The sequence below is a fragment of the Cupressus sempervirens genome, chromosome 4, assembly GCF_028749045.1.
Source record: "Cupressus sempervirens isolate cs-2001-9-10 chromosome 4, ASM2874904v1, whole genome shotgun sequence".
In the NCBI taxonomy this organism is placed as follows: Eukaryota; Viridiplantae; Streptophyta; class Pinopsida; order Cupressales; family Cupressaceae; genus Cupressus; species Cupressus sempervirens.
In genome coordinates this window covers 337154935-337179757 of record NC_143121.1, presented here as the reverse complement: position 1 = coordinate 337179757, position 24823 = coordinate 337154935, and positions in this window count along the sequence as shown.

The window sequence follows — 24823 nt, the reverse complement described above, 5'->3', positions numbered from 1 at the left end:
ACAAATGAAACATCTCAAGAGAATCTCTCAAGCTTGAGACTCCATAGCCCCCCTAGAATGGAAAAACTCCTATGTCGATGAACATACCAATGTGGCTCCAATTTGAAGGAAACAAAGGTAGTGGACAAGGATGATAAAATTGATATATGTAAGGTGTAGCTGGAATTCCTAGTTGATGCTTAAAGGAGAAAGCATGAGAATCTTGAAATGGAATCTCCAATGAAGGTAGAATAATAGGTGTGTTGAATCTATCACCTAAGAGGATATGTGTGTCCTCTAACATATCCTCAACAACTGCAATATGTGGCTCGATGACTGGAGTTGTAATAGTAGAAAATGTTGAGAAATCTTGTGCAAGAGATGGAATCTAAATAGGAGGTGGAGGTTTAGAAGTCACAACATTGGTCTTAGGAACAACACATAAGTTCAAGTGACCTAACTTCACCTCAATAGACTCTCATAAAAAAAAAAGAGTGGTTCTATGATAGTGGAGATGGTGAACCAAAACATGAGAAGGAATATAGGCAAGAAGCATGATCAATAATCCTTGTACCAATAATATTGTCCATCTCACTATCTCTAATATGCACTAAATCCTATGCAAACTCAATTGTCTTCCATATCCCATTGTGAGTAATCTTATAAATATAAAGAAGGTTAGAGGACAAACATGGAACACAAAGTACATCATGAAATGTAGCATCATCAATTTTGATAGAACCTTTCCCACATACAGTCATAAAAATTTTGTTCCCCATCAAATGTGTAGAGTAGGAGAAGCCTCAAAACAAGAGAAAAAATCTTGAGAAGATGCCATATGGTGTGAAGCACCTGAATCCAGTAACCATCTAGAAGAATTAGGAAAAGCAGTTGCACATAATGCATGACCTTTTCCTATATCTTTACCATCTGATTGAAATGATGATGATGAATAAGGCCTATGAGAAGTAGAAGGAATATCAATGTTTCTCTTCTGAAGGATATTTGTCAAATCTGAAACCTATTTGGCATAGCCAAAATTCTTCTCATAGCAATGTGCTTCATCATAATTAGGCTTATTACAATAAGCACACTTCATTCTTTCTAGCTTTGATTTACCCTCTTTAGGAGAAGGTGGCCAGATGGGTTGTGAATGCTAGAATCAATCTAAGACTCTATAGAATGAGATTTATGAGTCTTCTCCTTCATCCCTGAAGATGTTTGAGCTACCAATGCATGAGTCTATGAGCCTATGAGAGAATCCAACTAAGAGAGCTTAGATTTCTCTCAAGTCAGACGATCACAAAAGACCTCAAGGATGACATGGTAAATTTATTACGCAAAGCATCTTTGGCAGAATAGAAGGTAGAAGCAAAAATTTGAAAGTTTCCACGAAGCTTAGAAAGAATCGGGTAGATACACTCAATATTAGTCTTCGTCTTTCCACAACCCTACAATAAGGATCTCTGTTGATTGAACTTTATCAAGAAGTCCTCAATGGAAGGAAAATAATCTAGTATAAGAGAGGTAAGCTATGCCTTAGTCTAAAGTGCCCTAAACTCATTCATTGTACCAAACAAGCCTTCAAGCTTGGTCCACATAGCTAGAGGGGTATTGCACCCATCTAGATGAAATTGTAAACTATCTAAGACTTGTAAGGCAATCAAACATGTTGCCTCATCCATCTTGTTCCTATGTTGCATGACCTCAAAAGGTCTCTGTAAAATTGGTTGCACAACATCTAAATAGGACCACAACCCTTTTGACCGGTGAAGTCCTGTCATCAATTTCTTCCAAGTGCGGTAGTTGTAAGGGGTCAGAAATTCTAGAGAAAAAGATGTCTCATCCATTGTTTTAGAAGGAGTTTTTGGATTTTTTTGATATGTCGATATAATAACATAAAGTAATATAAAAACACCCCCCACAATGCAAATAACTGAACCCCAACTTACAGAAGGAAGGCGTAAATGAGAGAAGAGCAAAAAAAATTCAAATATGAATCACAAATACCTAGTACAAAATATTAGTGAAATGACTGAGAATGTGGATTACACTCGAGAAGAGTTTTTTGACTTTTTTTTGGATCAAAAAATGGAGCTATAACGAAGAAGTTATGCCCTTGGAAGATAGAAGTCATCAACAAACTTGAAGCACCAAAATAGGTACCAAACTGGAAAAAAATCTCAAAAATACCTACTCCATTATCTCTATCTTAGAATCATCTTTTTGGTACTTTATTTGGATAAAAAAAAACCCTTGTATGCTCAAGATATCACGAAAAAATTATAGGGCCCCTAGAAATGCTTGAAAAAAAATTTATATGTTTTTGTAAAAAAATAATAAATAAAAACCTTTTTTTTTAAATTCTACTCATCAAAGCAAAGCCACTGGTGGAGCTCAAGAGGCTAACAGCCAAAATATTTTGCAGCATTTGAAATGTTCTACAATGGTGGCATTTAATTTGCATGCTGGAAAAAGACTTTTGCAATGCTAGCAAGAGCTGTCACATCGAAAAGAGCTCGCGCTTGTCGAAAAAACCACCTGTAGTGCCAGAAAAATGGCAATGGGCTAGAAAATGGCTAAGAGGGCCAGATTTCCCTTTTTTTGATTTTTTTAAATCACCTCGTTATGCATGCAGGAGGTTGTACAACCCTGCTGGGCAAAAAAAAATTGCCTCTTAGATCAACATTGTCCAAAATGGAAAAACTTTATATGAAAATAGGGGTTTTGACGCCTTCTGGATCCAACTGTGAGGTCTGTTTGGCCTCAAAGTGCTCCAAAAATTAAAGAATCCCCTATTTTCACAACAGCAACAAAAAAAAGTACCTGAAAAACTCCAAATTTATTATGCCAAACCCTCATTCTCCTTTTTCTCCAAATATCGAATAAGCTACAATAAATCTAGCTCTGGTACCATGAAAGATTTGAGCAATACACAATACAAATCCACAAAGCTCGACGAATACCTACATGTAAAAAATTGTCACAAAGAAGAAAAAGAAAAGAAAAGGCAAGGGTTTGCTTTGAAAATATGTAAATTGTATTCTCAGAAAATGAAAAAGATACAAGATAATTACAAAAGATCAATCCTTATAGAAGGAGATTGAAACTTGAAAAGGGTAACCTAAAACGTAAATGCTATTTAATAATTACTAATTAAATATTAAATATGAATGCAAAAGGTGCATAAAGTGAAATCTTAAGAAGGGAGAAAAGGTAATTTAATTAATGAAATTAAATTAACCTTTTTCTCTAGCAGAAAGTGGTCAAATTTTTGTAGGAAAAGATCTGGGTGTTGGAGGAAGGGAAGAAGGCTTTCATGAAGACAACTCCAAGGACGAGTGTGCAACCACCTAGAGAACCATTTAGATACCAACTAGGAAAGGGAAGATGTGAGGATGATAGGGAGTCCACATGAGTAGGGATGTGGGTCAACATGTCTCTGATAGGGGAGGCAGAAACGAGTGGCTTTGGAAGGCAGCAACGCTCCGTAGAGGATGACCGATCCATCCCAAACTTCACCAAGGAGGAAGTTGCAACCTAGTTTAAGGTTTTAAATGACAGGGTCTCATTCTGGATGTCTGGTGGCTCTACCAATTTTTGCTTTCACATAATTTAATGGGTCAAGAGTAGTATGAAGGTGTCAATGCCTTTTGGTACTAGTATGCATTAACTTTGTTTTGTTAAGGGGGGTTGTATGAGGACTTTTATAGTGTCATTTTTACACTATGACAAACTATTGTAAGAAGCATCATTTTAATTAATACAAAAACAAAAAATGTTACCTATCAAAAAAAAGAATTATAAAGCTATTCTTTACATAGAGTAAATATATAAATATTTACACTATTTAATAGTTTATATAATTTTCTCAAAATATTTTAAACACTATTAGAATTACTTTCAACCAAACAACAATTTTACAACAAGTAATTTAATAAATAATTTTTCTAAAATATTATCATTATAGTAATATGTATAATTATTTAATTTTAGATTTTGATTTTCTTAAATGTATATTGTAATTATAGATATACACATTTTATATTAAATAATTATATTTCGTAAAACATTTTAAAAACAAAAATTTTGATATAAATAATTATTTTGATTTAAATTAATTAGTTAACTAACTTTTTTGAATCAATTAAAAACAATTAGTACGGATTAAAAAATTATTATTATTTTTAAAAAATTGATAGGGAACATTTTTAAATTATTTGTAAAGATGATTCTTACAATAGTGTGTCATAGTGTTAAGTGAACACTATAAAAGTCCTCATAAAAACCCCATTAACAAAAAAGTTAATGCATACTATAGAAAAAAAAGGCATTAACACCTACAAACTTATCACAACACATTACATTAAGTAAACGCAAATATTGGGGAATTAAGCAACCAATCATCCAGAAAAAGACCATGCCCATTCAATTCTTGAACCAGGTTGCGGCCTCCTCCATAGTGAAATTTGGTATGGAGAGGTCATCCTCTACTGATTGTTGTTTCTTGCCAAAGCCACTCGTTCTTGCCTCCCTTGCCAAAGACACATTGACCCACATACCTACTAGCATAGACTCCCCAGCAACATCACGTCTTTCCTTTCCCAACTAATATCTCAATGGTTCTCTAGGTGGTCACACACTTTTCCTTGGTGTCATCTTCATAAATCCCTTCTCCCCATCATCCTACACCCAGATCTTTTCCTGTAGAAATTTAATCACCTTCCTGCACCCTTCGGTCACTTTTGGCATGTGTTCCTCACTTGGGAGTTGTAGATGACCACACAACCAAAGGTTGCAGTGAGGAATCTCCACCTCCAATCAACCTCCATGGTTCCTACCCCATTTCCAGCCCTACACCCATCTTGTCTCTATCAATGACCTTGTATACTCCCAGCAGTGATTGTAGGTCAATACACATAGCAATGACCCTACGTACTTCCTCTTTTGCCTCTCTAACTAGCAGTGTCAGGGTTACAAAGAGGGACACAATGTCCAGATTGGACCTCCTCCTCCAATAGGAGTGCAATATTATGTGTCAAACATCTCCATGATGCTACTCATGAATTCCTGGTCTTTGATGAGAAATAAATTCTTCAGGCATCTCACTGTGATCTTCCCTTCATAAGCCTGGGTCTAATTGTCTGACTCCAATGCAAAGTTGGCCTCCATCTCTAAAAAATATGCTAAATTTCTTGCAAAAAAAGAGACCCCTCCCTACTTTAATTCTCTCCCATGAAAGATCTAGAAGCTCATACTTTGAGATCTTAATGAGTGTGGATCCTTTGTCACGTGTAGAAAATTACTTGCTCATGAGTGTCCTTGATAGTGGGGGTAATAATTGGAAATTAATCCATTAAAAAGGAGGTAGATGAACACAATGCCACTTAAAACACACCATCCTTAATCAAATCTAAGAAGCCTAAAGTCTTCAAAAATGTCATTCTGGTTCCCAAAAAGGACATATGCTCCCAGGTTAACCAACTTATCTGCCACCTTATTTTCCTCCCTATAGACATAGGATATCTTGAGGCCCTCAAAATCCTTCAGCGAACACTTTATCTAGCTAATGTGGTTATCAAGATGCCAAGACTCCAATATACCTTTCTTGATCCCATTTATGATTATCTTTGAATCTCCTTCCAAATGCACTCGCCTAATACCTAGTTTGACTCCTAACACTAGAGCGTCTTTCGTTGCTCCGCATTCTACCACATTGTTGGTCTCATCCCTTAATCTTTTAGCAACTAGAGCTATAGAGTTACCTTCATGATCCCTTGCTATACATCCACATCCCAATATACCCAGGTTTCCTCAGGTAGCCCCATCAAATTTTATTTTTATCCACCATTCCTCTATTGGTTGCCGAAAACACATTTCCTTCCTTTGTTGAGGATTAACCCTTGAGGGTTCATTAATGAGCATTTTAATTTAAATTATTAATTTATAAATATTTTCTTATATTTTTATTAAATTATTCTGTACTTATATTTTTTGATATATATTTATATTTATATACTAATATTACTTTATAAATTTATTCTTATATTTTTATCAATTTAAACTATAAATTTATTAAATTATATTAAATATAAAAACTATAATTAAATATTAGGCAAATACTAGCCAACCCTTGTTGTTATTGAGTTTGATTAGTATGGATTTGATTTATTAAAGCTTAATATTTTAAAGTGTCATTAAGTTAGTTTAAAATTTCATTCATGTTAAGAGATTCAAATTTCATACTATTCATATGTTTTCATATAAGATAGAAATGTTATTTAGAAATTTAAAAAAGTCATACTAGTTAAGGATCATTTTAATATATTCATTTTTCTTATTTTTTCTATGGTTTTTTTAAATCATTTTTTTTTTTTTTAAAATTATAGAAGACAAGTATTTGTTAATTTTGTTTAACAAATTACAATATCACACATTAAATAATAACAATATTAATTTATTAAGTTACTCATGCTTTCATATAACATTCTAAATTAATATTACAATATGACTTTTATGAAACCTTTATGTAGTCTAAATTACCTAATAATTAACATGAAACTAACATATTTGTAGCATTGATACTTAAATATTTAATCATATTAAACAATAGCAAATTACGGAGTCTTATTATGAGAAAGTTTTATCTATGTTTATATGAGAACATAAATGTTGACTTATATTTGTTTCCATTATAAGTAAATCTAGTCACATAATATAATTATTTTGTAAAAAAGTATAAAAATAATAATAATAATAAAAGTAAAATATTTTAATTTTCTTAAAGCAAATCATCTTCCCTAATACAATAATTAAAAAATAAATAAATAAAGAAGAGGTAAATTTTCATACTTTCATTTTTATTTTTTGCTTAACTTTTGGCAAAGAACTCTTTCTTTGAAAGAATAAGATGCTTTCTTTTTATTTGCATTTAAAAACAAGAGCTCAAGGGAGCTATAGTCCCTGCCTTTCATTGAACAAGGAGAGAAACAAAGGCAACAAAATTATTTTGTGAAAGTCATGTGCTCCTTGTTCATATTTGAACACTAACAATTTTGTATTACTACCGTGAATCCCACATCTTGTTTGTAATTAATATTTAATATTATTATAGTAATTTTATTTATTTAGAATATTTAAAAACTATGTTAAGACATAATTTTTATTAAAAATAATGAACATACTAGTTTGATAATTATAATTATAATGATATAAATTTATTATATTTTATATTATTAATTACTAAATTAGAAACTATATTATATGGAATTTGTTTAAATTTGTCAAATAATGTATATTTGTTCTATAATCTTTTGAAGCTCAAGACCTATCAATTTAAGAAAAGGATATTTTAAAAGAAAAGAGCCAAAAAAAAAAAATGAATATTCCTATCTTATTAAACAATTTATCAATTTAATAATAATAAAATATTATAAATAAATTAACATTAACATTGAACATAAATATTTTACTTTACATTAAATTGATTTTAAATAATCTACTATTAGAAAACAGTAAATTCTAATAATTAAATATTAATTTTTTTGAAACTACTATTATTTTATTTTTCTTAGGGAAGAAAAGCTTGTACTTTATTGAAAAACAAAGTGTAAATCAAAATATTTTATTGCAAAAAAGAAAAAATTAAATCAATGCCATGTATCAACACTTTGAAATATATGAGACATGCAGAAGTTTTTCTCCTAATAATTATATTGCCACATCATGTTGTGTGTGAATGAAAGTTAGGCAAGCGTAAAATAAAGAAAGCAACTCGACAAGTTCTCTCATTCAGAATTTGTATCGGATAAATTTTTTGGCATTCAAAATTTTATTTGGATTAAGAAAATGATCATGCTGCGTGAACCCCTCATGTAACATGCACAGACTGACAATAGGCTTCGATTTGATGATATAGGTATGGCACAGGCTATGTGAAATGTCCCATTTTCTGATTTTGTATGATATTTCCAATCTTTAATCAGATCTTTAAGATCAAACAACTAATATCACAAAGATCCTCCAAATTTCTCAAGAAACCCCAAATCGGGTATGCCAAAAATGGTGCCAAAAGCTTCACAGCTTCACCTATTATTAATAAATCTGAAAATGGCAATTTTTACAGATTTTTCAGCAGCATAATAGCCTACAAAATGAAATTTCCATATCTATATAGCCTTTACACAACAGCTCACAAATGTAGGACAAAAACTATGCTCATCGGGCTCCCGAAATTAACACAAAAATGCCCGGAAACACCACAAAAACACTAATAAACTTTCTCAGAAGTTTAATCACGTCCCAATACATATATTAAGCTCTATTTTAATGGCTTAAGGTCTGAAATACAGCAGCAACCAAAACTGATATGAAATGCTCAACTGAAAACACCAAACTCATGCAAAAAACACACCCAAAAACCCACAAATCTACATTGTTCAGCACAAAGGCAAACTCTGTATGAGCATGCACATGGAATGGCTTCAAACTCCCATCCTTAGCCTTCCTAGAAACCTGCAAACTCTCGTTCTTGGGTCTCCCTGGAAACCTGCAAACTCTCGTTCTTGGGTCTCCTTCTCCACAGGTTTGGCAGCCTCTGAAGAATAACAAAGAATGAGCAAAAATAAAGTTCTCCTCCCTGCCCAAAATGCCTCCAAACCCCTTAAAAGAGGCCATAACCGTAACTCATGTCCAAGAGAGGTTAATGAAACATATTTTAATAATAATTTCATTTATTAGTCCAACGGTTTCCAAAGATTAACCCCCCTTTTTTCGAAACTTCACTTTCTTGGGCCTGCCTGTCTTAGCAAAGATTATTATTTTTTTTTTATTATTTGAAAAGGGGACATGACAATTCCTCCCCTCCCCAAACATTGCTTGTCCTCAAGCAATGGCTGAACAATAAACCAATCAATCCACCTGGATCCCAAATGTAGTCATGAACTATACTACTACCAATTAACACAGGCTCCTGCAATATCCTCTGCAATATGACCAAGAGGAATCCATAATCAAACTGACAATTATAGCTCAACCAAACTCCAAAATCACCACCACCATAGTCAAAAACCCATGAGACACAAACTCTTAGAACATCAGAACCCAAGTAAAGTGGACAAATCAAACTGCCAACACAATAAATACCATCAACGCATCCCACTGGCCTATACGAAATGTACAATCCAACTCTGCAACAATGGTGAATGCTCTCATATGAAACTATACCAAGTATGGAGAATCCACACACTGTACAACTCCTGCAATCAACACAACTCTGTAGATCATCAGCCACTGTCTCATAACCATAACTCCCATGCACCCTTGATGGTGAAAAGCCATCACAAGATAAACAACAAGAAATGGAACCCAAACCAAATTTTCCATGAACAAGTGATATAACCCACTGTGACTGATCACTAGCTAAGTCAGGAGATGTCATAGCCAAAGGAGTAGAATCAATAACAACACTTGCTGAAGCATCACTCCAAAACTCCTGCTCTAAGTCATGTATTATCAAGCTATCAACTGCAGGACCTATCACCATGTCGTGCCCATCACAACTCTCATCCCGAGGCATCAAACTATTCCATAACTGATGATAAGCACTAGGAACCAAAGTACATCTTTGTATCATAATCTCATCAACATGGTCATCAAAGGTAAATTGATGAGCGTACCTCATAGTGTAATGCCGATAGAATGCGCCAATCTTAGTCAGTGGCTCAGACTATAATCTAGATGAAACTAACTGCAATTGATCATTAACCATGTTGGAACTGACTACTACCTCCAAAGATATCACCAAGGGAGTAGTATTACTAGCAAGAACCATGCCAACTGTCGACTCACCAACATCACACACGATCTTTGATGCATCTCTAGTCGTTGTGCCATCAATACCAGAGGCCACCACCATGTCATTCATACAACAATCTGCTATAACACCCAACTCAACTGAACCTGACTCTAGTGGGAATGAACCTGATATGCCAATGTTAGTATCAAGGATGGATGCATCCACATCTCCACTGTCTCTGACAATCTCGACCATGGACATCCTCGGATCACCAAACACCATAGCTTGTGACTGTATAGAATCAGGTAAAGACTGTAGTTGCTCTAACTCCATGGTCACCTTAGCCAAATGAAGCTGTGACTCCTTGAAAGCCAACTGTGTACTCTCAAGAATCTCAGAAGTCACCTCAAGCTGCTCAGTAAGCTCACTCACCTCATCTTCCTTGGCCAACAATGCATCATATGTTGTACTACCCCACTCCATAAGATAATCTCTGTCAGCTACCAACTGCATATAATTCTGTCTCAAAATTCGAATAGCCTCCTGTAAAGAGTGGAACTCTGTCAAGGAAATATAACTGCCTCCCTGCTCATCACTAGTAGGAGAACCCCATCCATAAACTGCTAACAACTGACGAGCAGCATCGAAATGCTGGCAAGTGATAGCAATATCTCGGTCACTAACTCTCAACTGATTAGACACATGATGGCACTGGCTTGATTGTCTCCTACAAACCTCCTCTGATGCACTATCTAAAGGAGTATCCTCAAAGTTACTAGTCTCTAGAGTATTACCATCCATATCTTGTGAATCAAATCTAAAGCTCATATCAACATATGGAGTATCAAAAACTATAGCACTGCTGTCCAACTCCTCTGTACCCAAAGAAACTAAGTCTTCAAAACTGCCCACTGCATCCTCCTGGATGTCATCAATGCCAATATGATCCTGGGACTCATCTATACACACTGCCAAATATGAAAGATGATCAACACATTCCAACAAGTATGGTCGACTGGATATATAAGCAAAGCCCAAAACCGGTGTATAAAAACTAATACCAACATCAGACAAGATACTGGCACAAGAAAAGACAACACCATGTAATCTGCTAATCAAATCCATGATAGCACCCAAACAAACACTGCTACCAAAAAGTGTTAAAGATCTCCAGTCAACTGAATCCCAAACGCCAATATAACAATCCCGAGTCCATATCCGTAAACTAAAATCAACTAGTAACTCAAGCAAACTCCTCACCTGAGTAATATGACCAATACCAACTAACTCCACATACCTGTCATGATGAGATAATGAAGTCACAATACTATCTTTGTTCACCTTCAGCTAGCTGGACAAATCATGTGAAGTACTACCAGCCTCAACCTCATGTGATGAAGCATCTAACTGTGCCTGGTACTCTTTCTCAGCAAAGTCATGAATGCTCAATGTCTGCTCATCTCTACCAGGTATCTCACCATCCTGCACAACAACATCCTCATGCAAATTCTTGGTAATTGTGTCATCTGCCCTGTGAGAAAATCCGTCAAATAGAAATCCAGTCAACTTATCCACCTTAGCTGGGTCAGACAACATGTCGTTCATTATACGGTGGTGCTCAATCAACTGTTCAAACATGTCATGGCTTATTTTTATAAGTTTATCTCGAATGTCTAAATAACCATCCTTTCTACTATTTTGACTCTGGCTATCAATTGTCCAAGATCGTTCCCTCTGAGACTCTGTACTATACCTGTCCATTCTGGATAAAGTAGAGTGTAACCCCAATAGGATATAACTTCTTCAAACACCAAGAACTAACATGCAAATGATTAGAAGTAGCATGCAACCATAGATTTGGACATGCAACTGATTAGAAGCAACATGCAACCACCAAATTATGACATGCAAGATCTGGGTAGTTGTCAAAATTGACATGCAAGATCTGGGTAGTTGTCAAAACTGACATGCAAACTTCTACAACCACCAAATTCACCAAGAACTAACATGAAAATGATTAGAAGTAGCATGAAACCATATATTTGGACATGCAAATTATTAGAAGCAACATGCAACCACCAAATTATGACATGCAAGATCTGGGTAGTTGTCAAAACTGACATGCAAGATCTGGGTACTTGTCAAAACTGAAATGCAAACTTCTACAACCACCAAATTCACCAAGAACTAACATGAAAATGATTAGAAGTAGCATGCAACCATAAATTTTGACATGCAGCTGATTAGAAGCAACATGCAATCATAAATTATGACATGCAAGATTTGGGTAGTTCTCAAAACTGAAATGCAAGATCTGAGTAGTTGTCAAAACTGACCTACAAACTTCTACAAACCCTCAGGCTGGCAAGATCATGGCTCTGATACCAATGAAATGTCCCCTTTTCTGATTTTGTATGATATTTCCAATCTTTAATCAGATCTTTAAGATCAAACAACTAATATCACAAAGATCCTCCAAATTTCTCAAGAAACCCCAAATCGGGTATGCCAGAAATGGTGCCAAAAGCTTCACAGCTTCACCTATTATTAATAAATCTGAAAATGGCCATTTTTACAGATTTTTCACCAGCATAACAGCCTACAAAATGAAATTTCCAGATCTATATAGCCTTTACACAACAGCTCACAAATGTAGGACAAAAACTATGCTCATCGGGCTCCCGAAATTAACACAAAAATGTCCGGAAACACCACAAAAACACTAATAAACTTTCTTAGAAGTTTAATCATGTCCCAATACATATATTCAGCTCTATTTTAACAGCTTAAAGTCTGAAATACAGCAACAACCAAAACTGATATGAAATGCTCAACTGAAAACACCAAACTCATGCAAAAAACACACCCAAAAACTCACAAATCTACACTGTTCAGCACAAAGGCAAACTCTGTATGAGCATGCACATGGAATGGCTTCAAACTCCCATCCTTAGCCTTCCTAGAAACCTGCAAACTCCTGCTCTTGGGTCTCCCTGGAAACCTGCAAACTCCCGTTCTTGGGTCTCCTTCTCCACAGGTTTGGCAGCCTCTGAAGAATAACAAAGAATGAGCAAAAATAAAGTTCTCCTCCCTGCCCAAAATGCCGCCAAACCCCTTAAAAGAGGCCATACCCATAACTCACGTCCAAGAGAGGTTAATGAAACATATTTTAATAATAATTTCATTTATTAGTCCAACGGTTTCCAAAAATTAACCCCCCTTTTTCCGAAACTTCACTTTCTTGGGCCTGCCTGTCTTAGCAAAGATTATTATTATTTTTTTATTATTTGAAAAGGGGACATGACACTATGAGGCTAGTGCAAATATTCAGCCAAATAGCTAGTACCTAATGTATCTACTACCAACAATTAATAAATGCATTTAATGCATACTTACCACCAAATTCTTTCTATTTTTTTTTCTTGGAAAATCCCAAAAAGCCCAGCAAAATCCGATTCAACCAATCAATAATTAGGAATTTGCATTTAATAATTGTTTTTTTAAATATAGCTTTTTTAAAATTTAGAATATAACATAGAGTGTTTTCAGTTCCCTGGATCAAAAGTGCAAAGGAGATACAATTGAAGATAAATGCACAAATCAGAATTATTGAAACTCTTTAAAAATTCACATATAAAATGGTAAGTACAATTGGAAAGCCAAATTCAAGAATCTCTGGTAAGTACAAGATCATAATTTGTGCAAAAAATGGATTTATAGAAAGCCTTTAGAAACTTTATAAAGCATATGCAATTAGCATAAATAAAGAAAAGTCCTACAGCCTTTAGCAATATCTTCTTTATATGTGATTGAAACTGTATTTGGGTTTTTGTCCAAGAAACATGATAAATAAATTCTACAGATATAATGGCATGTGAACCATGGGTTCACAAACCATATAAAATGTTTTTCTAAAATACAGGTGAAGAAGTACACATGAGCAGTTTCCCACAATGCCTAAAACATCAGAAGTGAATAAGGTACATGAAAGAAAATTGACAATGGACAAAATGATAATGGAAAGAAAATTGACAATGGACACAATGACAATGGAAAGAAAATTGAAGAACACATTAATTTCCATATACTGTAGAAATAGGAAAGAAAAGAAAAGAGAAGCAAATCCCAAATAGAGAGAAGTCATCCAAAGGCCATACCTATTAAATTAAAGCTGTGAACCGAAGTGAAAAAACCCAGTTGAGAACAAAAGTAAAGAAACTCTCAATTGTGCACATGAGAAGAGCAATATAGTTCACAATATTTGCAATTGTACTCAATAGTATAGGGATATAAATAAATACGCGAAGAGAAATATAATTCACAGTACCTTCAAAAGAAAAGTGATGACAAAAGGAAAGTTAGCCACTATAATCTTTCTATTTATAAACATGTGCAAAAGCCACATTGAGTGGGTTGTACAAATTTCGTTGAAAATAATCAATATTATGATTTAATAACTAGTAGACCAGCACAAGTAGAAAAATAGAAATGATAAAATAAAATGCCAAAAAGGCTTACCAGTTTCAACACCCATAACCATAAACATCAATTAATCTCTCGTCCCAACGATTTCCTTTTGTAATTCTTGATTTGTCCTAAAAGGTCAAAAAGGTGGAGCTAAGGACATATACTATTTATAGGGTAAACAATGCCATTAGCCATAATTTTTTTAAGGAACATAGAAATGATTAAATGCAAGACCATATAAAATGTAATCAGAAGAAAGTCTAAATTTGTAATTAGTGCAAGAAATAGGTGAGAAGCAGGGCCACCATAATCAGAATGCAGGCGATTCCTTGGTCTACAGTGCTCCCTGCATTCAAGCACAGCATTTAAAATTAGTAAAATAACTAGTAAATTTCATAAGGTAAAGTAGTAAGCTTAGTTGTTTCACAAAGAATCCATCATAAATCTAAATGTTTACTACAAAGGCTTCAACAGTCTAAAGAGATGCCAAGTGTGCCTTCAATTAAAGAAGAAATGCCAGATCTGTTGTGTTAATCTAGCTTTGAAAACAGAGAAAGGCAAGCATAAAAGTTAGGGTTTATTTACCATCGCTTGTTAGGGTAGGAGTAGGGGCTGAAGCATCCTGAGAACATAAATTGGGAGCTGAAAGGTGATGTGGTTGATGTAAGAATTACATGTAGAAGGCCACACATGTAGAAGGCCATGTTCGTTATTCTACACAGGTCTTCCTACTTCTTGCCATGGCATGCACCATTCCCACTATTTGCCACGAATTTTATGCTGAATTTTCCATGCAAAAAATTAGAAAAGGTCGTCAGAAAATTACAGGGGAGCCAATGAAAATATCCTAAATTTGTACATGAAATTTGAGTTTAATAAAACTTAATTGAGAGACCTTAATATATAGCAAATGTTTGGTTGTTTACATAGAGATCGAGGCAAGAACAAATTCAAAATAGAGCATCGAAAACTTTAGTCTCCTGTCTTTACGGTAGGGACTAATAAGTGTCTCATAGTGGGAGTAGTTGCCTTCCTCATGCAATTAATATCTATTAAGATTCTAAAGCCTTTTATTCAAATCCATTTTGAGCAAAAAAAATTATTGAAATATCACAAATTTAATTTTTTTTTACCATATTTTATAATTACATAACAAAAAAAAATCATCCTCTAATTTATGAACTTAATATATAATTTTTAAAATTATATCCATTTCCTTAAATTTATTTCTAAAGTATTTTATTCAAATCCATTTTGAACAAATTCTTTTAGTGATGAGAATATCACAAGTTTATTTTTAGTGATGAAATTTATTTTTGGTGATGACAATATCACAAATATATTTTTTAGTGATGAAAATATCACAAATTTGTATTTTTATGATAATATCACAATTTGTATTTTGTGATGGGAATATTACAAATTATTTGTTAGTGATGACAATATCACAATTTTATTCTTTAGTGATGAAAATATATCATAATTTTAATCTTTAATGAGTAATTTTATTTTTTTTACAATATCACAAAAAAAAATTTAGTAATGACAATATCACAAGTTTATTTTTTTCATGACAATATTTCAAATTTATCAATGACAATATTAGGATCATTTTCACAACATCACAAGTTATATTTTACTGATGACTACATTGCAAGTTTATTTTTTAGTGATGACTACATTGCAAGTTTATTTTTTAGTGATGACAACGTTGCAAGTTTATTCTTTTGATGACAATATTGCAAGTTTATTTTTTAGGGAAGATAATATCACAAGTTTTTTTTTTTAATGACAATATCACGAGTTTATATGTAATGTCCCCATTTTAGCAGTTGACCAAGTGTGTGTGCGTTAGCCTTGTTCTACATGGTCTTGAGGGCTAACGAAGGGTTTAATGGGATCTTGGAGTGTTTTGGCCTAGTCATTTCCAGTTTGGGCCAAAACAAAGTTGATTTATTCAGTTTCAGGCATACTTACTATTTTTAGTAAGTCGGCAGGACACAGTGCAGGTCAATTTTGGTGATTGGATTTGATACTCCTCAGTGAGAGCTTTTCGATGAGCTATCACTCGCATTATTTGGAGTCCAATTGCTAATACATTTTAATGCCTGAAGTTTTATTAAAGTAACGTCTAATTTAATTGTAAAATATTAAAGTGTTACTTTAATATTTATTTTATGGGGATGTGTACCCAAGGGAGACATAAGGGGTATTTTAATATATGTTTTATATACTACACATCTTTTATCCCACATTGCCCATATGAGTTGAGCGGATCCTTGGAAATAGAATAAAAAGAAGCATTTGTGGCTTCATTAGCAGGTTGAATATGAGAAGAAATTGGTGTGTGAGTTGCAGCTCCGTTCTTGGCGTTTGAGGACGTCTATCCTCTCTTGTGACATTCTAGACGTCATTCCCTTGGGGTTTGGCCTTTGGAATTCTTTGTTATTGGCTTCATTATCAGGCAATTTAGTTGCATTTCCAGCTACAGGCAGATTTGGTATTTTGCTCATATCTTCTTCACTACTTTTCTGACGCTTATGCCACTTTGAGGGAATGATATTACGAAGGTAGTGGACTAGTTAAAGGACAAAGCACTATAGCAGCATGTTCGAAAGCATGGGTTGGAGTATTATGTCAATACTGCTGAAGTAATTAGTGAGTTGATAAATCTACCATGTATTGTGTTTTATGAATTCTAAAAATAACATTTTATTAGCAGCAGTTCATTTCCACTTTGCATATTATTGTAGTTTATTTCTTGTTTATGTTGTATGATACCAATTCCATGCACAAAACACAACAAGCAAATAAACGTTTGATTTTCGAAGTTATAAGGGGTTTAAAACATTAAACGAAGAAATAAGAGGTTGAATGCAAATTGTTTGACAAAATTCTTTTCAGAAAATTGGTTTAGTTTTTTGGGACATCCAGGGGTGCCCATTACATTATATTTTAGTGATGACACGTGTTTTATTTATTTTTATGACAATATCGTAAATTTATTTTTTAATGATGACATCACAAGTTTTTTTAATGGCAATGCCATAATTTTTTTAGGGATAATAATGTTGCAAATTTATTTTTAGTAATGACAATATTGAAAGTTTATATTTTAGTAATGACAATATCACAAATTTATTTTTGAGTAACAACAATATCACAAATTTATTTTTCAGTTTTGAATAGATCCCAAGTTTTTTTTATGACAATATTGCAACTTTTTTTTAGTGATGATAATATGAAAATTTTCTTCTTATGAAAATATCGCAAGTTTATTTTTTAATAATAATAATGTCAAAAATCCATTTTTTTAGTATTAGACATATGACAAGTTTATTTTTTAATGATGACAATATCACAAATTTATTTTTTAGTGATGACAATATTACAAGTTTATTTTTAGATGACAATATCGCAAGTTTATTTTTTAGTGATGATAATATCACAAATTATTATTTTTTGATTGGTAATATTGCAAATTATATTTTAGTAATGATATAGAAAATTTATTTTTTAATATATCACAAGTTTATTTTTAGTGATGAAAGATCACAATTTATTTTTTAGAGAAGACAATATTGCAAATTTACTTTTTTGTGATAAAAATATTGCAAGTAAATTTTTAATGATGACAATTTTATAATTTTTTATTTTTAAAGAAAAGTAGACAAAGGTAATCTATATATATATATATATATATATATATACAAAGATAAAAACCTAGTTCAAAGGTTCCACAGGGAAAGAACTAGGAAGAAAATCCTGCTTCTTGACCCCATTACAAAAAAGATACATACAAGTACAATATTGAGTACGAAGTTAAGGGATAGATTGGACTTCCCCAAACTTCATACTAACTAAATGAATAATATAAGAAATTGACAAAATCAAATCCTAGCTTGCTCCTCAAATATGATGGCTGCCAACGTGGGATGTAGGTAAAGTACCTTATCCATGTCATGGTCCACAATTAAAATATCATCACAACCTAGGTTAAAAAGATGATTAGCAATTGAATTACCTTCCCGGTATATATGAGAAACTGTGCATAAATCAAAGGAGTCAATAAGCATCCAAGTTTGCTTATAAATATAGGCCAAGTTTTTGTTAACAATTTTTTTGGTAATACAAACATGAATAGAAATCATGGAATCCCCTTCAACATGGATATGAGTGCATCCCAAAGAATTGGCAATTATTAACCCTTGAAATAACGTAGAAGCTTCAGCCACATTATTTGTACCCTATGGGATGGGAGATTAATATAAAGCAATAGGAACTCCAAGATGATTTCTCAAGCAAACACCAATGCCTAACTTACCCAGGTTCCCGCGCAAGGCTCCATCAAAATTAACCTTAATAACTCCATCTTCTAGTGGGAACCATTTAACCTTTGTCCTATTGAGTCCTCTTGATGCCCTATTAAAAGTAAGGAAAGTTGGGAGAGAAATATATTTCCACTCCTTGATTGTAGCATCATCCCAATTAGAAAATAGGATGTGTGAGGAATTATTCTTAATATTGGTTGAAACTAGTTCTGATATAAACTTTTCAATAGTAATCTTCACAACATCCATTGTGGAAGGGGATTGCTTAAAGATATGCTTGTTTCTCTCCTGCCATAATGACCAAATGATTAGAGATGAAGAACATATCCAGACAGATGCAAGGAGAGACTTAGTATACAATGTAGGCCAAGATTCAAATAAATCTCAAAGGGTATTAGGGAGTAGCATAACAAAATTCAACTTATTAAGAACAAATTTCTAGCACTCCTACACAACTTTCAACTCACATTATAGAAACACATGATCTGCATCTTCAAGATCTTGTTGGAAAATGAGACATCTAAACCTCTCAGAAATGTTGAATTTTTCCAACCGATCACTAGTGAGTGGTATCTTTCGGAGGGCTAGCCAAGAGAAACATCTAGGTTCAGATAATGTGCAATCATTCTAGCAAAATAAGAATGCCCTACTTTTGATTCTAGTATCCAATACTCTACTGAAAGCCATGTACCCAGCCTTAACTGAATAATTACCATCATATGCAGGGGCCCAAAAAATTGAATCCCCATTATCTTGATAAAATACTTGTCTCTCTTTTGAAATATCCTTGAATAGTTTGGCATAAAAATTAGAAATAGGAAGAATACCAGGCTCCTTCCAAGTGACCCAATGTGACACTAGATCCACATGATCTATATAGTGACACACCTTATACCCCCAATAGGATTTAAAAACATGGATAAAATCAACAAATTTAGGAATACTTACTAGCAGGGGGAAGTCATTCCATGAATCATCCCAAAAGCATGCCCTCTGCCCATTGTTAATTTTCCAGGATATGTACTCACTAACAATTTTTCTAGAGGTGGCCACAAAATTATATATCTTAGAGCCTTTGGGTAGAGAATTAGCATATATGATACGAGTGGGATCCATAGAGTCCAGGTATTTTGATTTCATAATCTTGCACCATATGCTATTTGATTTCTTCATCTGCCAAACCAACTTTCCTCCATACACTTTCTTTCTAAGAGAAAGATCATGAAGACCCACCCTGCCATAATGTTTATCTAAAGCCATCTCCTAGAGAGAAATTAAAGGGATTTTCCTCTGCCCTAACATATTTCTACTCCATTGGAAATTGGTAATGATTTGCCTAATTTGTTTAATCACAGTTGTTGGAGCATGATGAATAGAAATGAAATAGTTTGGTATAGCTGAAAGAATAGATCTAACTACAAGAATTCTACTTGACAAAGATAGCCACCTGGCTTTGCAGGTAGAAATTCTATTTTTAATCCTATCCACAATGGTCTTCCAGTACATAGTTTTGTTTGTACCTACAGAAAAAGGGAATTCCCAAGTAGACTGAGGAAGATCTTGCTGAAACCCCAAAATCTAAACTATCTTAGAAGAAATAATTACATGTGTAAAGAAGATATATAGTTTAGACATAGGGGCACTAATGCTTTGTCATGATACTGAAGTGTACAAATCCAAGACTTTTTTCATAACTCTAGCTTCTTACATTGTTGGATGGCCAAATAGGAGAGTATCATCTGCAAAGAGGGAGTGAGTGACTAAAATTGTAGATCATGGAATTTATATCCCCCTCCACTAATTTAGAGCATGTTTAGAAGAGATCAATATATTGAATACTTCGGCCATAATAATAAAAAGTGACAGTGAGATCAAATCTCCTTGCCTCACGCCTTGGGAGGAAGAGAAGAAACCTGAAGGAACCCCATTTATAATTACTGAGAATGAAGCCCTTGATAAACATGCCTTGATCCATTTGCACCATTTAAGAGAAAAGCCAAATTTTAGAAGCACTTTAATGAGGAAGTTCTAGTTAACTTTATCATAAGCCTTCATCATGTCTAATTTGACTACAAAGGATGGTATTGGATGAGTATTTAACGAATGAAGAACCTCATGGGTGACTAAGGCACCTTCCATTGTCTCCTTCCCTGGCACAAATCCTCCTTGCTCTAAAGAAATGATTTTGGGCAAAAGCTTTTGGAGCCTAAGATAGATTGCTTTGGTAAAGAATTTGTAAATTGTGTTGCACAAAGAGATTGGTCTAAAATCTACAAATGTCTTAGGGATGAAGACTTGGGAATCAAAGAATTTTTTAGCGAGATAATATTGAAAGTTCTATTTTTCTAACTAACCAAAAAAAAAAAGTTTGTTTTTAATAGATTACAATATCACAAATTTATTTTTTAGCATTACACTAAAGTAAGTTAATTTTTAGATGACAATATCACAAGTAAATATTTTTAATGTTGTTATGTGGAGCTTAATCAAACTCAAAGGTTAATTTTTTTCCACTTTATTTAGCACAATTGCCCCCCATATTTTTCTATGGGGGTTTGGGGGCAGCACCCCCATTCTAATGGTCAAGGGGCGATGCCCCTTGTAAGGTCCTAAGGCAACACCCTAGGTGGGGTTGAGGGGCAATGCCCCCTAAGCCAAAAATGAATTTACTGTTGTACAAGGTATCATGAGTTAATTTTCTATTGGTCAAAATATTCTAGCCCTAATTTTGTAAGTGACAAAAAGCTTGTATAAAATGGCTTAACATTAGTGATTTTAGGATGTGTGATGTGATAGTAGCTTCTTGCGGTGGTATTAAATCACAAAGGATTGCAGATTGCAATCAGGTTGTAATCATTGGATAATAAGAATATTGGACTCATTGTTTGGTGGACAAAGTCCAAGAATTAGGTAAACCACGTTAAATCTTTGTGCCTTATGTTCTCTTTTGTGTGCTTTATTATTTTGTAATATTGGTTACAATTGTATGCAATTGTTATTTCTCTCTCATTTAGTGATGACAATATCACAAGTTTATATAATTTACAAAAATATCAAAACTTTATTTTTTAGTAATGACAATATCACAAAATTATTTAGTGATGATGAAATGACAAAATTATTTTTTAGTGGTGATAATATCACAAGTTTATTTTGTATTGGTGACAATATCACAAGTTTTTTTCTTAGTGATCAATGACAATATCACATTTATTTTTTAGTGATGATAATATCACAAGTTATTTTTTAGTGATCACAATATTGCAAGATTATTTATTTATTTATTTATTTATTTATTTTTGGTAAAATTTTATCGCCAATATTTATATTAGTAATTTTGAACTTACTTACAATGTGTTTTCCTCATTCAATGTGCATGTACTGGGGAGAAAAGAAGGGAGAAGAAAACCCCAGGTATAGCCTTGGGCACTAACATCTTGCCTACTTGTAAATCTAGTTCCCTTGCCTACTTATAGACAAGGACTTGAGAAGGCATTCTTTCTCTTACATAGTGTTATATTGATTTAATCAGTAACCAATTTTCCTTATAAAATTGGGAAAGATATTCATTTAAATTATCATAGATATTCAAAATTTTGTAGGAGAGGTCATATTTCTTCTTTATGCTCAAAATCAGCTTTGAGACCATAGTGTTTTATTTGCTTCAATCAAATTTAATGTTGATATTTCAAATCTCACAACTCCTTTATGGCTATGATCATTGTTAATCCTTCTTAAGCGATATGAAGCCATATAACAATGGAATAAGGTAGCAAGTTTCAAATATAGTAGATATTAGTAGTAACAAATATAGTAGATATTAGTAGTAACAAATATAGAATTTTTCTATAATTGTTAACCCAAGTGTGCAAAACATCTTCTAAACATATATATTATTATTGAGATTTGATATGTGACCAATCTATTTCTACTTCAATTAGGATTCTAACCATTTTATAGCATACCAGAGTAATTTTATGTGAAGCTATAAGTATTCTTTTGATATTTAAAATCATGATTTAACTTAAATTCTTAACTCTACGTTGTTTAAAGGATTAATTTGATTACTGATTAGCTGGATTTTAATGATAAATGTTCTAATGAGTGGTCCAGGATCTTTAAAAGTATCTCAATATTGAAGCATAGTTTGTGTTTATATATAAGCCAGTGTGGGTCAATATTAAACCTAATTTGAGTAATATAATGGTTGTATGTTATTGTATTTATCTTCATAGTTTAGTTTATATTTCATAATTTTAACTGTTGTATTAGTCAAAATTTGGAAAATGTAGTTTATAGGTTAGTTAAAGGTTAAGGTCCTTTCTTTAATTTGAAAAGTCAAGGATTGAGTTCTTTTGTTTGTACTTTAAAAAATATGGTGATAAGTCTTGTCCCTTTATTCTTTTTAATGAACTCTCTTTATCATTTGTATATGTTTCAAAGCTTACCCCTTTCTTTCACTTTATTCGCTTCTAGTTTAAAATTTATTCAAATATAACCCAGATAATCATTTGGCCTGGCCCCATAATCGTAATGCTTAAAGTTCATTATCTAAGACTTTGAATATCATAGTTGTTGTCTAAAGATTGTACTATTATTAACCACAAAGATTACTGCATTCTTCAAATCTCTATGCATCCTAATGAATAATATCTATCTAGGTAATCAAATATCAAAATGGAATTTGACTGTAATTCCAAATGGGTCTAAAGACCAATTAAGAATATGAATATGACAACCCTATTAGCTATTGGATGATTTACTTAATTTTATGACGGTAAAATAAAATTTATGTAATTTTATTGAGATTTTAGTGTCCTCTTTAAATAAGAAATATAGAAACTATTGAGCATTTTAGATTGCTATTCATATTCATCCTACGTAGCTTAACTAGATGTACAAAGATAAAGTAGTTAATTTGGGAGAAACCGTAAACAACAGAACTATATATTACAGTTCAGAAACTTTTTCTAATAACCTACCTGAATTTATTTTGAATAGAGTAAAAAGTAGTAGGAATGTTATAGTATCTTTATGTATAGTAAGAACATAAACTTTTGCCTAAGAGCAAGTGAGGCTCCACAGATTTAGCCATCATACTAAAGGTTTGACTAAAGATAAGTTATTTCCATGGTATTATATAGAAATACTATGATTTGTGCTACATAAAACAAAATTTGTTAATAAAAAATGAGTAAAACTTATGCTACCGAGTGAGTGGAAATGATAAGTTCATCATCTGATCTACTTTAGGGGAGAGTCTTCAACAACAGCAGATGTCGAAGCCCTTTTGGAAACTCTCGGTCTGCTAGAACTAAGCTTTGGAAGGATAAACTGTCACAACTCAATGAAACACCGAATAATTCGGTATTAAATTGTTGCTTGGATAAAAGTAATAAATTATTTTACTTAAATTATTTGGGTACGGAGAGCATCACGTTGCATGGAGAAGTACGAGAAGAGCCTCAGGGATTGGGAAAAGAGGAAGGCTTTTGGAAGCAAGTCTTGAAGGAGTTTTGGATAACATCTAAATATCCAGGTTCCTTGTTTATTTTCTTATAAATTCTGGTGCAATGCTGTCATTAGAGATTTAAAAAGTATGGGTTCTTTGTTTTATTGAACTTCTGTATACTATTTCTATGAATATTAGCATTAGCACACAACACTGTGAACTTCTGCCATGGTTATGTGTATACCTGGATTTGGAATTCCTCAGTAGGGAAGGATACGATTATGTGTTGAATGAACTATATCATTAGAGACCATCTCAAATTGTAGACGAATGTTTCAACCTGATACAAAATAGTTTGAATTCATTCTTTATGATTATTAAATGTTGCGAGTCACTCTATGTCTTTTTGATAAACTTTCTAAATATTCAGTACCACAGACAGACGATGCCTTTATGAAGGACAAATGGGTCAAATCCACTACTTCATAAGGCACTACCCACTTCTAAACCCTTTACCAAGAACTAAGAAAGAGATCACACACAACTTTTCCATACTCAACCACTGTAAACAAGCATTGGAAATGGAATGGAGACATAACATTGAGTTGTAGTGAATCATTGACAAGAAAGAATATATATTGTTGTTTGATTTGTTTATAAGGTGTTTCTTTTAAATCTTCTTGTATCTTCTTGACACTCATTCACTTCTATAGATCATAATTTTATAGCAATGCTGAAAGGAATGTTTAAAAATCAATTCAACTAATGTTGAGGGTACAGTTAGATGTCGCTAATGGC